Source organism: Pelobates fuscus, chromosome 8 (assembly GCF_036172605.1).
Source record: "Pelobates fuscus isolate aPelFus1 chromosome 8, aPelFus1.pri, whole genome shotgun sequence".
NCBI lineage: Eukaryota > Metazoa > Chordata > Amphibia > Anura > Pelobatidae > Pelobates > Pelobates fuscus.
In genome coordinates, this window is record NC_086324.1 from 48,439,522 (window position 1) to 48,454,431 (window position 14,910).

Genomic DNA, 14,910 nt, shown 5'->3' on the forward strand with positions numbered 1-14,910 from the left:
GATTCCGATCCCTTTATCGCAACTGTCCCACCGATCCTTGACTATCTGTCACGCCTGGTCTCATTGGGTCGTTCATATCGATCCCTCAACGTGATCAGGTCCGCCATATCGACGGCGCACGTTCCGGTACAGAGCAGACCAGTAGGTCAAGATACACTGGTTTGCCGACTACTACGGGGTACTGAATTATCGAGACCAATTCGGTCTCGATAATCCTTGTTTTGTCACTGAAACAATTTTCAGCCAAACTAGCCCTCTTATTATGCCTCGCCTCATTTAGACGGGTGGCGGACGTTAGGGCTTGAGATACGGATGGTTTCTCTCTCACACCAGACGGGGTTACCTTTACCATGTCGAGTCGAACTAAGCCCGATTCGTCTTCTGTGTCATACACCACACTATGCGTGGTCAGAACGCTAATGGGGTATACCGATAACACTACCCCCCTTGGTACTCATTCGACGGATCACCTCCTGACTTCTTACGTGAACACTCATGGACCGGCGTCTACTTGTTTCGGAGCCCACTCGGTCAGGGGAGCGGCGGCCTCACAGGCCTTTTCAGCCGATGCTTCCATAGCCGTCATTATACGCTGCGCGGACTGAGCGCGGGAGTGTACGTTTAGAAAGTTCTATTTCAGCAAACATCTCATGCTTCCTTCACATTGGTCAATTCAAAGCTTTAAAAATGCAAATATGAAGCCTCCTGTCATGTGGTAAAATTGAAGATTATATTAGCTTTAGTGTACTAATAATCTTAATTTTAGTAATGACAGGAGGCGAATATTTCCCACCCTATAGGATCCCTCCCATGTTTCTCGTGTTGAACAGAATATGTTCTTTATGTTCAGGAAGGTAAGTACGTTATGGTTGGTATGTTTGCTACTTAGACCTGTATCTTGAGGGTCTTGTATAGGTGAATATTAGACATGAACCTTGAATTATGTTGTGTTGATAGATTCTTAAATATCATTGCTTTAGAATTAATATGTATTGATATGTTTCACGTTCTAATGTTCGCCAGTATATCAGATGCTTAATGCTTATTGTATGCGGACAAGTTATCACGCCAGAGACAGAAACACACTAACACTAACAGACATACTCTCGCTAATGCACCTAATCATATGGGTGCCTAGAGAACATCGAATAATGTTGAGGACTACTTGCCCAACTCGAATTTGGATTTGGGACACAGCTGCCCAAAAATATGGGCTTGCGACGTTCCCTTCACCCCTGACTCCCTTTCTTCGTTACAGGGCTTTCCCCCCAGGCATCACGGCCCACAACTTTAAAAACCATAGAAAGAGCAGGATTACAAAGATTTGGCCATTTATACAAGGGAGGTGAATTCATAAAATTTGAGGACCTGAAACACAGGCACCACCTTACCCCGGCAGACTTCTTTTGATACTTACAAATTAGACTTTGCTAAAAACTCACACATTAAAGAAACGGCACATAAACACTTAACTTTCTTTGAGAGGATATGTCTGAGTGAATCCATACGAAAGGCCTAATCACCGCACTGTAAGCCCACATATGCACAGAAACAAAAAAACTGGGGCCCACTGACATACACAGAGCAATGGGGAAAAGATGAGGAATTAGAGGGCATTGAATGGCAAGAGATTTGGGAAGCCAGAAACTCCACGTCCATATGTGTATCCCACCAGGAACAATCATTTAAAAAATGTTCAGATGGTACAGAACCCCTGTTAAACTCTTTCGAATGCAAAAGACACTTGTTGGAGGGGATGTGGGCTTCGCGGTACGTACTTGCATATGTGGTGAGAATGCCCCCATATACAAGTGCTCTGGAAAGCCCTCCGAGACCTAATAACCCAGATTTTTCAAAGGGCGCCAGACTTAAACCCATGGGTTTACCTACTGAACAAGTCCATAGAAGGCTTAGCAGCTAGGAGAATGATGTCACAAGCCTGGCTGAAGCCACAGGTTCCCTCCATAGCAGTAGTTATAGTTGAAATAAAATATGCATGCCTCATGGATAACTTAACTGCATGGGTGCAGGGATCAATGAAAGCGATTGAGAAAACATGGGAACCCTGGGTGACTAGTTACCTAGCAACTGGATATCAGACTCCCCTATAAGACCCCTCAGCCCTACTGGAGATCGGGTGTGTGAATGCGTGCCTCCCGTCACCCCCCGCCCTCCTCCCCCCGGGCCGTTCTCTTCTCCATGTGTATGACCCAACTCATCTGTCTCTCTCTCCTCTCCTACCTCTACTCTTTCACTACGACCTCTACACACACATAAGCATACACAGAGGAACGCTAGTAAAAACCCTCCCTATATCTGTACCTCCCAAGTAGGGATACCATAACCTCACAATCCGAATGCAGATCAGGCCGAGCCTCTCTGTCAGTGCAATGGCTGATGCTGGGTGTGAGATACACTGCCGACGACCTACATCTTTTTTTTGTCATTCTTTCTTTTATTGAGGCAATTGTTTGTGGTGTATGCTAGTCGCGCCTGACACCTTGCGCCCTTTATCGCTGTCTTGCATTGCAACTATCTAGTTGTGTGGTACAATGTGCACTGTGCGGTTTATGCGACATGAAAAGCTATGTAGTTGCGTACCGTGTGTGCTGTGAGTTTGCTATTGATAGCGGTCAGTGGGGCATGAGGCTTAATTAAACCCATTATACTGAAGCGTGTCCTAGCGCTTACACACTGTCTGTGTTCATGTCCCAAGATGTCTGCCACCACGTTCGCACGTACGAACGCCAACCACCCAGCCAACCGATTAGAATGTTGAGGTGCTTGCGGTTACAGAGGTGTTAGCAGAGGTTAATAGGGTCAACAAGCAGCACACTCTGCATACGGGCGGTCTGTTGTTCGGTAGATTATTTGGTATTCAAAGTTAACATATGTGATGGATGTATTTCACCGACCAAACAGGCGAAGGGAACAAAGAGCTGTAAAATCCAGGGACAGGGAGGTCTGTCATAATAATTTTTTTATTTAATTTTTTACTTTCTTTTTAGTAACTTAATTTTTTATTTACAGGTTTCATCCCTAGTATTTTTGGTATTTTCAATTTTTTCTATTTACTTTCTTATCATTTGTTTCTTTCTTTATTTATTTTTTTAATTCTTTATTTTTGTAGTGCATGAGGTATACAAACTAGACAGGAGATATTCGTATAGCAATTATTGAGTTATACATAGGTCTTACATATGTTGCGGTGTGCACATTTTTTTGTTTTATAACAACATAGTAACAAAATATAAAGAGCAAACATAGTGAGGCAAACAAGCGTGTATGCAACAATCAATAGGAAGCCCTAAAATGAGTGGTTTCCGTATGTCAACGAGGGTTTTGCTTGGGTTAGTGTAGTGTGTAGACATGTGCAATTCGTTTCGGTCCGAAGTTGGAGTCTTCAAAGGCGAGAGGTGTATTGCCTTTTAGGGCTTGCATTATTTGGATTTTATCCTGAATTGTTAGGCAGCGTAGAATTACATCCCTATTCAGATTGGGTTTAGTGTGGGCTGTGCTGGGGATGCAGTATATTCCATCTACCGACCGTTTGCGTGCCATCGTGGGAGGCAGGATAGTGGCTAGGAGGTGGTACCCCCGGTTCTTGGGTGTCTGGTTCAGGGTTTGTCTCCCGCCGGTCGCCTGCTGGAGTTTGTCTGGGCAGTACAGGCCTTTGCAGCATTGCCCCAATGTCTCTGATGTACGGCCCAGGTGTGGGTTTCTGTGACCTGTGACCCATGGCTGGTATGTGGTGCTGTGTACGTGGTGAAGGGGCTCTCGGGTGGTCTGCAAAGTCTCAGCTGAGGAGTGCCTCGAGGCCAGGGATTGGCAGCGAGTGGTAGGCCCCAACTCTGCGTCGTCTTTTTGGCTGCTTTTGGGTTTGGAAAAAAGGCAGTAAATTCCGATACTGTGGATTATTGGGCTGGATTGCCCCCGAGATTGCAGATATCAAGCCGATTGCAATTTGCCTGGAGGAGCTCACTGCTGCTGTAGCCTGAGTCTTAGAGGTCTCTTTGGACATTACATAAGGATGCAATACACGATGGGAGTCATGCCACAGTGTGGAATGGCGAGTGTGTCCTTTGATATAAAATCAATTTATTTTTTATTCAACCAGGGCCTTTGAAGGAACAAGGATGGTCCCGAAGTCTCCCTAGCAAAAATGGCAAACTGCTGCATCTACCAAATATAATCTCTTCAGGACTCTGAATTCATTTAATCAGATTGGGTCACCCAACTGATTCTGCATACATACAGAGGAACTGTTTTACATGATCTACTGGCACATATATATATATATTTTATTTTTACTAATTTTTTTTTTGCGTTTTGGCTTAACAGTCATAGTACCAGCATACAAGCTTATGATTTAAGCAAATACTCGTGACATTACAGGCTGTGATATATATGTTTTATAACAGACTATAGTTTCTTGGACATTCCATTGGAACAAATACCTTTTCCCTTTAAGCATTTTGTAACTGGTCACATTCAAGTACGGGTAAAAGAAGTGCAGTACACAAATTCTACATAAATTTATGTTTAAAATATATTCAGATATTTTTTTTCTAAGAGATTATTGTGCTCAAGGAAAGAGAGTTTTCTGATATATACACAGCATCATATATTGTGAAGTTGTACTATAGTAAGATAAGAGACATATGTTTGGAATTTGTTGTAAATATCTGTTTAGATTATTTTCAGTGTTTCACATTTTGTCGTTATGGATCTCTAATACTACGTGTGTGCATCTTTTTTAAATGTCTATTCTACAACTATACAAATTTCCATTAATTAATGAGTATAATAAAGAAGCATTCGAGCATTTACACTTTATGTATATATTATTTGAGTGCGGTTTTATTTTCATGGTTTTGAAATGTCCAGGGACCAGAACAAACTATAAATATATATTGTATATATTCTTCATACATATACGCATGTATTTAAACGTGTTCCAATTTATTTTATTGCTTACTTACCTATGAGCTAATAGTGCAGGATATTTCTCTTATGTAAGTTGTCTGTGTATTAGAAACGTGAAACCCTGCTATGCCCTCTTAGCACTCACCTGAATGATTCTTTATTCTCTTACAATATTACAACATTATATACTGCCCAGAGCTTTTAAATATTTCAATATATTTGTTTCTAAATTGCCCAGGGGTCTACATTGCTGTCAGTGTCTCTGCGAAACAGTTTAAAATAACAAAAGATACAGGACAGTGATGCCCTTTAGCAACACAGTTATATATTTTATGAGTCAAACTCCTATGAAAATAAAATTAAGAAAATAAAAATATAGAAGAAAACATGGACTTTGCCAACTGGAAAACATTTGTAAAATTAAGCTAAAATTTCATACATGAAAAAATAAGAACAATATGAATTCTCTAAAGACTAGACAAAAAGTGCATTTGGTGTACAAAATGCCATGGAGAGTGTTGCACACTGACAAAGGGAGTTTGTCCCCAATTGTTTATCAGTGCGCTGGTGACAGATGTAATTTTTGCACAGATTTAACATGAGACACCGGTAGTTCCGGGCTGCCTAAGTCATGTATGTTGGGGATGTAACTAGCCTCTGTCACAAAAGTGCAAATATCTCTATATGTGCAGTGCTTCAAGCAGAAACACTGCACGTAGAGATTCCTAAGCTCTGTTTAGTGAATTTTCAAGTAGATGTTTTTTATGAACAAAGTTTATAATTAACACGCAACAGAAATTATGCTTTTTATCTATGATATCATACATTTACAACAAAGTTTATCAAGAACACACAATGGAAATTCTGCATTGTCACTTATTATTATTTCTTAAAGTAGGTATAATAAAATCTTATGGCATGTGTTCTAAACATGGGTGGAGGTACAAATGGTTGTCTCTTTTTACAAATCAGTGCAATAACAACGACTTCATGTTAATTTCTGGATAATTAATCACTGAGGTTTTTTTTTAATAATTCTTTATACATTCAACAAAAAATCAGGCTATGTGAAAGTCAAAAAATAAACACGAACAAAACTGATCTCATTTCTGACCAATATCAAAATATTGAGGACTCCACTTGCACTTTACCAACCCTTTACATTTTGCCTAGGAAAAATCATAGTTTGAATCATGCACTCAAACCGATAGAGGAAACATTTTGTATGTGTTTACAGAGCATTAAACAATTTTATCAATCTTGTTCCAAATGGTCATGAACGTTTTAATAAACAATAATGTCTATATTAGCATTTGCCATCACACATATCTACAGTTATACATTTTACAATTGTATTTGTTTAAATACAGCATTAGTATTCCTTCTTTGGTAATGTCACTGACATTCCCTGTAAAAGAAAAAAGAACGAAAAAGCTATTTTAACTTCTTTTTCATCCTTCAGCAAATGATGTTGGCCATTTGCAAATGTTGAAAATTGCTTTTCCTTGAACTAGCATACTGTGAACAAGAATACCTGACTGATTAGGTAGAACTAACCTAAACTGTAAAATGGTATGGATGTTGCTTATACAATTCAGCATGTAAGCGATTACATGAGAATCTTATATCAAAGCAAAACGTCCTTATTATATGTCATTGAAACTCTCTTTGAATTAAATTATTTTCTTCCAGAATAGCGAGAAATGAAGTGTTAAATCCTCTAGTACTAAAGGATTAATTAAATGTATTAAGCCATTTGGGATATTTTATTTGTTTCATATAATTTAAAAATAAAGTGATTAGAAAAGAATATCTTAGTATACGACACAATGAAATTGATACAATTCTACCAATTTAATAGTTTAACATTCTACAAAGATTTAAAAAGTGCTATCATGAAGAAGAGTTTATATGCTGCAAGAATTAATTTAGCTAACCATATAGTGATTCCAAAGAAATAAATGTTCTTCTTGTTTCATATTAATACTACATAAATCTTTTCTACCCTTAAAAGACACTTTTAAAAAATTCAGACTTCTTACTACCTATGTTACTGCTTTATTGTATACAGCAGAACTACAATATACATCTAGTTTGCATATCCCTTCATTGTAACTTTTGTGCTTGTGTAATATTCTCACTTTACATCAAAATTAAATAAAAAATTATACAACAAAAACACAAACTCCACAGTAAGTATATCAACTATACAAATAAACCAAGAAATGTAATGCATTTGATACGGTTAGGCCTCATGAACAGGCTGTATTTTTTGCAAAAAAAATAATTGCAGAAGTCTGCCTCCTTGGCCATACCGCTCAATTTTAGACAAAAAAAAAGCATAGCAATTGAAAGCTGAGTGAAGTTAATTGCTATGATCAATAAGCAGCCTGCTTTAGAAGAGAACACCCATGCATCACATAGTAAATAACAGTGGTGAATTTAAAGACAGTGTGGCAGAGACTCTGCTCCTAGAATTTGACTCTTTAGCCTAAGTATTTGGGCACTGACAAACTTACATCAACCGCAACCCCAAATGTACTCAACCTCTGGTGGAACTACCAGTGGTGCAGCCAGTGTGGCCACATATGGAGGCCCTCATACTTATGGCCACCCAATGGTCATCCTTGATTAGGGGGCATCCAGACTTAAATAGTGCACTGTACTTGCGGTGCTGGGAGTGAGATCAAGTCACTTCCATCAAACTGGCAGAAAGGGAGGGAGGCACAGAGAGTATGGAGAGGGAGTGAGAAAGCCTGGACTCTCAGACTTCTATAAGTCTTAGCTAGCCAACTCCAACATTCTGCAGTCAGCTTCCAATGACCCCCAGAGAAGTCACCATCTTGCACCCAAAACATTAGAAAACAGGAGAATGGCTAAACATATGTAAATTGTGACTTGCTTATGTTTGTCTACTCTATATCATACTCTGTGTCAGAGGCAGGATAGATGGGGAGAGTCATCCATCAGCCCACTCTTAAACATTTTGTTGGATTTCATCAATTGACCATGTCAAAAGATCAGGCTAACACAATCACCCTCCAGAAAGCCCAGCTGTCTGTAGTGGGAGTTCTTCAAGAAGCTGATAAGAGGCCTTTGCTTTGCATATGTCATTCCCTCGTAATTCATTTTTAGCAGGAACATAGTCCCATCACTGTACCATTCTTGAATGGTAAAATTTAAGGAGGAACTGGCTAAGACTGTAGGCCCATCCGTGCACTTCACCACAGATGTATGGAGTGCTCCTACTGGCCATCATGTCTTCCTCTCCTTGATGGCACACTAGGGGTGGCCCACAGTGCCTGGGTATGATGGTAGTGGAGTAGGTCCAACCATGGCAGACTGGGAGTGGATGTGTAAGCCAGCAGGGCTATTGATTTCTACTACCACATCCACTAGTCTATTGAATAGCCTCGTGTGTTCCAAAAATCACTTCATTAAAGTAACACACTAATGTTAATAATAAATATATTTCATTTTACTGTAAAGAGTGTTTCTTTCTAAATATTGATTACTGCTAAAAATCATCAATAAATGTACCATTATTCCAGCATCTCTGATAAAGTCATCAGTTCAAGTATTGGAAATATTCTTTTATTATGACATGCGTGAAGGAAGTGCATCTACTGGCTGTCACTTAGACAGCCACTGGAGGAGTAGTTTAGGCAAAATGTAAATATTGCAGTTTCTTAGAAATGACAATGCTTTTCATTACCAAACAAATGGAGCTGAAGGAACCGCACAATAACCTTGTAAAAGGTTAAAGTTTACAAGGCTACTTAAAATCACCTATCTCAGCAAACTAATATGGTGATTCAGTACCACCACATGGCCATATCAAGTTTAGCCTACCACTACATCACAGTACCCTAGTATGTGTAGGTCCTACACTCATTTTAATTAACGTGGGAGACACATTAAATAGTGCTAGTGCTAAATGAACTACACAGAGAATATATATAATGCAAAAGTAATGTGATAAAAATACAATTAAAAAAAATGCAGTGTCAAAATTAAATCTTAAAAGTGATAGCGCTTTGATGTATATACTCAAAATGCTGCTCTAAATCAAATAAAATTATTATTAAAGTTACATTGCTATCCAAAACCTCCTCAAATATATTATTCTTTGCTGTGGTCACCTCCAATGTGTGAATCGCTTTCTTGAGGTCATGCCACAGCATCTCAATCAGGTTGAGGTCAGGACTCTGACTGGGCCACTTCAGAAGGCGTATTTTCTTCTGTTTAACCCCTTAAGGACAGAGCTTCAGAAGCTTGACTTACGCTTAATGACACAAGCAATTTTTGCATTTTCTTGCTGTTTGCGTTCAACTGCAATTTGCATCTCTCTCATTTATTGCACCGACACATATTATATACTGTTTTTTAAAGGACAGAAGGGGCTTTAATTTGATATAACATATAAATATATAAATGCTTACTTATTATAAAAAAAATACAGAAAAATGCAAAAAAAATGAAAAATATTGTTTTTTTTTACAGTTTTTGCAATCATAATGTGTGCATAATTAGTGCAGGTTAAGGAAAGTAATTAAAAATAAATTCATTTAGTTGTTCTGATTTACAGAATATATAATGTGTCTGGGATTTTAAGTTTTTTTTGGTAGTTACAGGTCACAAAGCACAAGGAGTAAAATAAAATTTTAATATGGAGCGATTTTAGAATTTGGTATGTTTGTCTTGTAAGCCTAATAGCCATAAAATAAAACAAAATTGCCACACAAAAGTAGATATTTATATAAAGTAGACATCACAGGCTATTTACCTAAGGTTGTTTTGACACTTTCTACGTAGCCATTTTACCGCCAACCTCTGCTAAATATTGGAGTAAAATTGTGTTTTTGGGGGGTTTTCGCACACAAACGTATAACAAAGAACTTCTCATGTGTATTTTGTAAAGTTGTTGTGTGCTATTCCTGTACAAAGTTTTATTATGTGTTCAGTTACTTCTGCTGAGTACAACGGTACCCCCATTGTATGTCTTTGGCACTATTTTGTGAAGCTACAGTGCCATATAGGAGACCTGTCCTTTTCAGTATTCACAGTAGAATTTTGAGAGACGGATATAATGAGCCTATGCTTCCATTTGGGGTATTATAACAGTTTGACTGTTCAAAAACCCCCACAAAGGCCTACCATTTGTAAAAGTAGACACTACAGGGTATCTCATAAGGTGCATATTGTGCCTTAACATGCCCCCATTTTTTTACCATTACATGCCAAAGTATGTGGTAAAAAATAATTGTGTGCATTTTTTACATACGGATTGCATTTTTGCTGGGCATTTTGTATATTTCATATGTGCCACTAAGTTCAAACCCCCCAAATTATGCTCAGCTAAGTCTTCTGAGTAAAAGGACACCCCCATTGTATGTCTATGGCACTATTTCGTGAAGCTACAGTGCCATACAGGAGACCTGTCCTTTTCAGTATTCACAGTAGAATTTTGAGAGACGGATTTAATGAGCCTATGCTTCCATTCAGTGGCGTACATACCAGGGTCGCAGGGGTCGCGGCTGCGACCGGGCCCAGCCCACCAGGGGGCCCGGCCGCCCCTGCGACCCGGTATGTACCCATAGGGCCAGCCTCTTCTGCTGGGGGGCCCAGGAGCCGGCCACCTCCGGGCCCCCCGAGGCTGGCCCTGCTGTCACCCGGCTGGCGGGCGCGCGAGGGAGCACTGTCCCCTGGGTGCTCCCTCGCGCACCGCACTGAAACCGGAGCCGGAAGATGACGTCATCTTCCGGCTCCGGTATCAGTACGCGGCGCGCGAGGGAGCTGAAGAGGGAGCACCCAGGGGACAGTGCTCCCTCGCGCGCCCGCCAGCCGGGTGACCAGCAACACCACTGGACCCCAGGGAATCCCCCCAGCTCTCACACAGGTAAGGAGGCTGGGGGGATTAAATTAAAAAAAAAAAACAGAAAAAACGTGTGTGTGTGTTTAGTGAGTGTGTGTTAGTGAGTGTGTTAGTGTTAGTGAGTGTGTGTGTGTGTGTTAGTGTTAGTGAGTGAGTGTGTTAGTGAGAGTGTTAGTGAGAGTGTTAGTGAGAGTGTTAGTGAGTGTGTTAATGTGAGTGTGTTAGTGTTAGTGAGTGTGTTAGTGAGTGTGTTAGTGAGAGTGTTAGTGAGTGTGTTAGTGAGTGTGTTAGTGTTAGTGAGTGTGTTAGTGTTAGTGAGTGTGTTAATGTGAGTGTGTTAGTGAGTGTGTTAGTGTTAGTGAGTGTGTTAGTGTTAGTTTGTGTTAGTGTGTGTGTGTGTGTGATAGTGAGAGAGTGTGTTAGTGAGAGAGTGTGTTAGTGTTAGTGAGTGTGTTAGTGAGTGTGTTAATGTGAGTGTGTTAGTGTTAGTGTTAGTGAGTGTGTTAGTGAGTGTGTTAATGTGAGTGTGTTAGTGAGTGTGTGAGTGTTAGTGAGTGAGTGTGTGTGTTAGTGAGTGTGTTAATGTGAGTGTGTTAGTGTTAGTGAGTGTGTTAGTGAGTGTGTTAGTGAGTGTGTTAGTGTTAGTTTGTGTTAGTGTGTGTTAGTGAGAGAGTGTGTTAGTGAGTGTGTTAGTGTTAGTGTGAGCGTGTTAGTGTGAGCGTGTTAGTGTGAGCGTGTTAGTGTGAGCGTGTTAGTGTGAGCGTGTTAGTGTGAGTGTGTGAGTGTGTTAGTGTGAGTGTGTGTGTTAGAGTGTGTGTGTTAGAGTGTGTGTGTTAGAGTGTGTGTGTTAGAGTGTGTGTGTTAGAGTGAGTGTGTTAGAGTGAGTGTGTTAGAGTGAGTGTGTTAGTGTTAGTTTGTGTTAGTGTTAGTTTGTGTTAGTGTTAGTTTGTGTTAGTGAGTGAGTGTGTTAGTGAGTGAGTGTGAGTGAGTGAGTGTGTGTGAGTGATTGTGTTAGTGAGTGTGTTAGTTTTAGAGTGTGTTAGTGTTAGTGTGTGTGTCTGTTACTGAGTATGTTTGTGTGCGTCTGTCACTGAGTGTGTGTCTGTCAGTAAATGTGTGCGTCTGTCAGTAAATGTGTGCGTCTGTTCATGAGAGTGTGTGTGTGTGTGTGTCTAAAGCACTTACCTTTCTCCAGCGCCGGGCTCCCTTGGCGCTGGGGATCTCTCCGTCCCGATCCGCCTCTCAGCTCCGAATGCACATGCGTGGCAAGAGCCACGCGCGCATTCAAACCGCCCATATAGGAAAGCATTACTCAATGCTTTCCTATGGACGTTCAGCGTCTTCTCACTGTGATTTTCACAGTGAGAATCGCAGAAAATCCTCTAGCGGCTGTCAATGAGACAGCCACTAGAGATGGATTAACCCTCAGTGAAACATAGCAGTTTCTCTGAAACTGCTGTTTTCAGCTGCAGGGTTAAAACTAGAGAGACCTGGCACCCAGACCACTTCATTGAGCTGATTTGATCTGGGTGTCTGTAGTGGTCCTTTAAGTGTATGTGTTTATGCATGCACTGGCGTACATACCGCGGTCGCACGGGTCGCAGCCCTGCGACCAGGTGCCCGCCCGCAATGTGTTGCGGCCCCAGCCCGCGCAGAGTAAGCGGGGGGCGGGGGGGGGGGGGGGGGGCACAGATCAGTTTTCGCACCGGGGCCCCATGGGTTGTGTGTACGCCACTGCTTCCATTTGGGGTATTATAACAGTTTGACTGTTCAAAAACCCCCACAAAGGCCTACCATTTGTAAAAGTAGACACTCCAGGGTATCTCATAAGGTGCATATTGTGCCTTAACATGCCCCCATTTTTTTACCATTACATGCCAAAGTATGTGGTAAAAAATAATTGTGTGCATTTTTTACATACGGATTGCATTTTTGCTGGGCATTTTGTATATTTCATATGTGCCACTAAGTTCAAACCCCCCAAATTATGCTCAGCTAAGTCTTCTGAGTAAAAGGACACCCCCATTGTATGTCTATGGCACTATTTCGTGAAGCTACAGTGCCATACAGGAGACCTGTCCTTTTCAGTATTCACAGTAGAATTTTGAGAGACGGATTTAATGAGCCTATGCTTCCATTTGGGGTATTATAACAGTTTGACTGTTGAAAAAAAAAACCACAAAGGCCTACCATTTGTAAAAGTAGACACTCCAGGGTATATCATAAGGTGCATATTGTGCCTTAGCATGCCCCCATTTATTCACCAATATATGCCAAAGTATGTGGTAAAAAATAATTTTGTGCATTTTTTGACATACGGATTGCATTTTTGCTGGGCATTTTGTATATTTCATATGTGCCACTAAGTTCAAAACCTTCAAATTATGCTCAGCTAAGTCTTCTGAGTAAAAAGACATCCCCAATGAATGTCTTTGGCACTATTTTGTGAAGCTACAGTGGCATATTGGAGACCAAGCCATATCAGTTTTTACAGAACTTTGAATTTTGACGCTGGACCTATGTGCAATTTCCAAGCATCTTCGTAAGTTTTAAATTCAAACTACCCCACAAAGGCCTACCATTTCTTAAAGTAGACACCCCAGGGTATTTCAAAAGGCATATTTTGAACCTTAGCGTGGGATAATTTTTCCGCTAGCTTGTACCAGGTGTAGTGGTAATAAGCGTTTTTTCTGCCTTTTTGACACACAAAGTGAGTTTGCACAGTATATTTTGCAAACCTTATGTGTACCACCACTCTATAATACTTTATATGTTGCTCAGCTATGTCGGCTGAGTACAAAAATACCCCCGTATGTACCTTTGCCAGGTATATGTGGACATCGGAGGGGCACATTTGGGACACAGCCATTCCATTTTTTTTCAAACTTTACATTTTTACGCTGTGCCCATGTCCCATTTTAGAGTATTTTACCAGGCTATATAATCCAAATACTCCAGAAAGCCATACCATTTCTTAAAGAAGACATCCCAGGGTATTTCAAAAGGCATATTTTGAAAATTAGTGTGGGATAATTTTTCCGCTAGCTTGTACCAGGTGTAGTGGTAATAAGCGTTTTTTCTGCCTTTTTGACACACAAAGTGAGTTTGCACAGTATATTTTGCAAACATTTTGTGTACCACCACTCTATAATACTTTATATGTTGCTCAGCTATGTCGGCTGAGTACAAAAATACCCCCGTATGTACCTTTGCCAGGTATATGTGGACATCGGAGGGGCACATTTGGGACACAGCCATTCCATTTTTTTCAAACTTTTAATTTTTACGCTGTGCCCATGTCCCATTTTAGAGTATTTTGAACCTTAGCGTGGGATCATTTTTCCGCTAGCTTGTACCAGGTGTAGTGGTAATGAGCGTTATTAAATGTATTTTTTTACTTTTTAAAACTTTTTTTACTTTTTAAAACTATTTTTTAAACTTTTGTTTTGCTTATTCATTTTTTTAAAGTTTCCTAAACTTTCGTAAAACTTTTTTTTACAGATTTAACATTTTTCTAAGCTTTTTCTTTTACCGTTAACCCCTAACTAGCAGTAAGCAGCACTAACAGTAAATTCCCCATTTTCCCATAACTCCCACCCACCCCAGCTAGCAAAATATTTAATTATACAATATTTAAATTAGTTAATTAAATTAATTTAACCCCTGAGGGTTAAAAAATAAATAAAAGTTAATCGTCAGGGGTTAAAAAAAAATTAGATCACAGTATAATACTGTGATCTGTATTTTGATCACTGTAGGCAGTGATAGACTGGCAGGCAAGGGGTTAATTTTTATTTGGACTGGGTAAAGGGTTTATATTTTTTTTATTTTTTACTTAAACTTTTTTTATTAAAACTTTTTTTTTACTTAATTTTTTAACTTTTTAAAGCTTATTTTAAAACTTTTTTTAACGTTAACCCCTAGTTAGCCTAACACTAAATCCCCCAATTCCCCACTAACTTCCACCCTCCCCAGCTAGCTAAATTTATAATTTTAAAATATTTAAATTAATTAATAAAATAAATTTAACCCCTGAGGGTTAAAAAAAAAAAGAATTAACCCTCAGGGGTTAAAAAAAAAATCAGATCATATTAAAATGTAATCCCTGC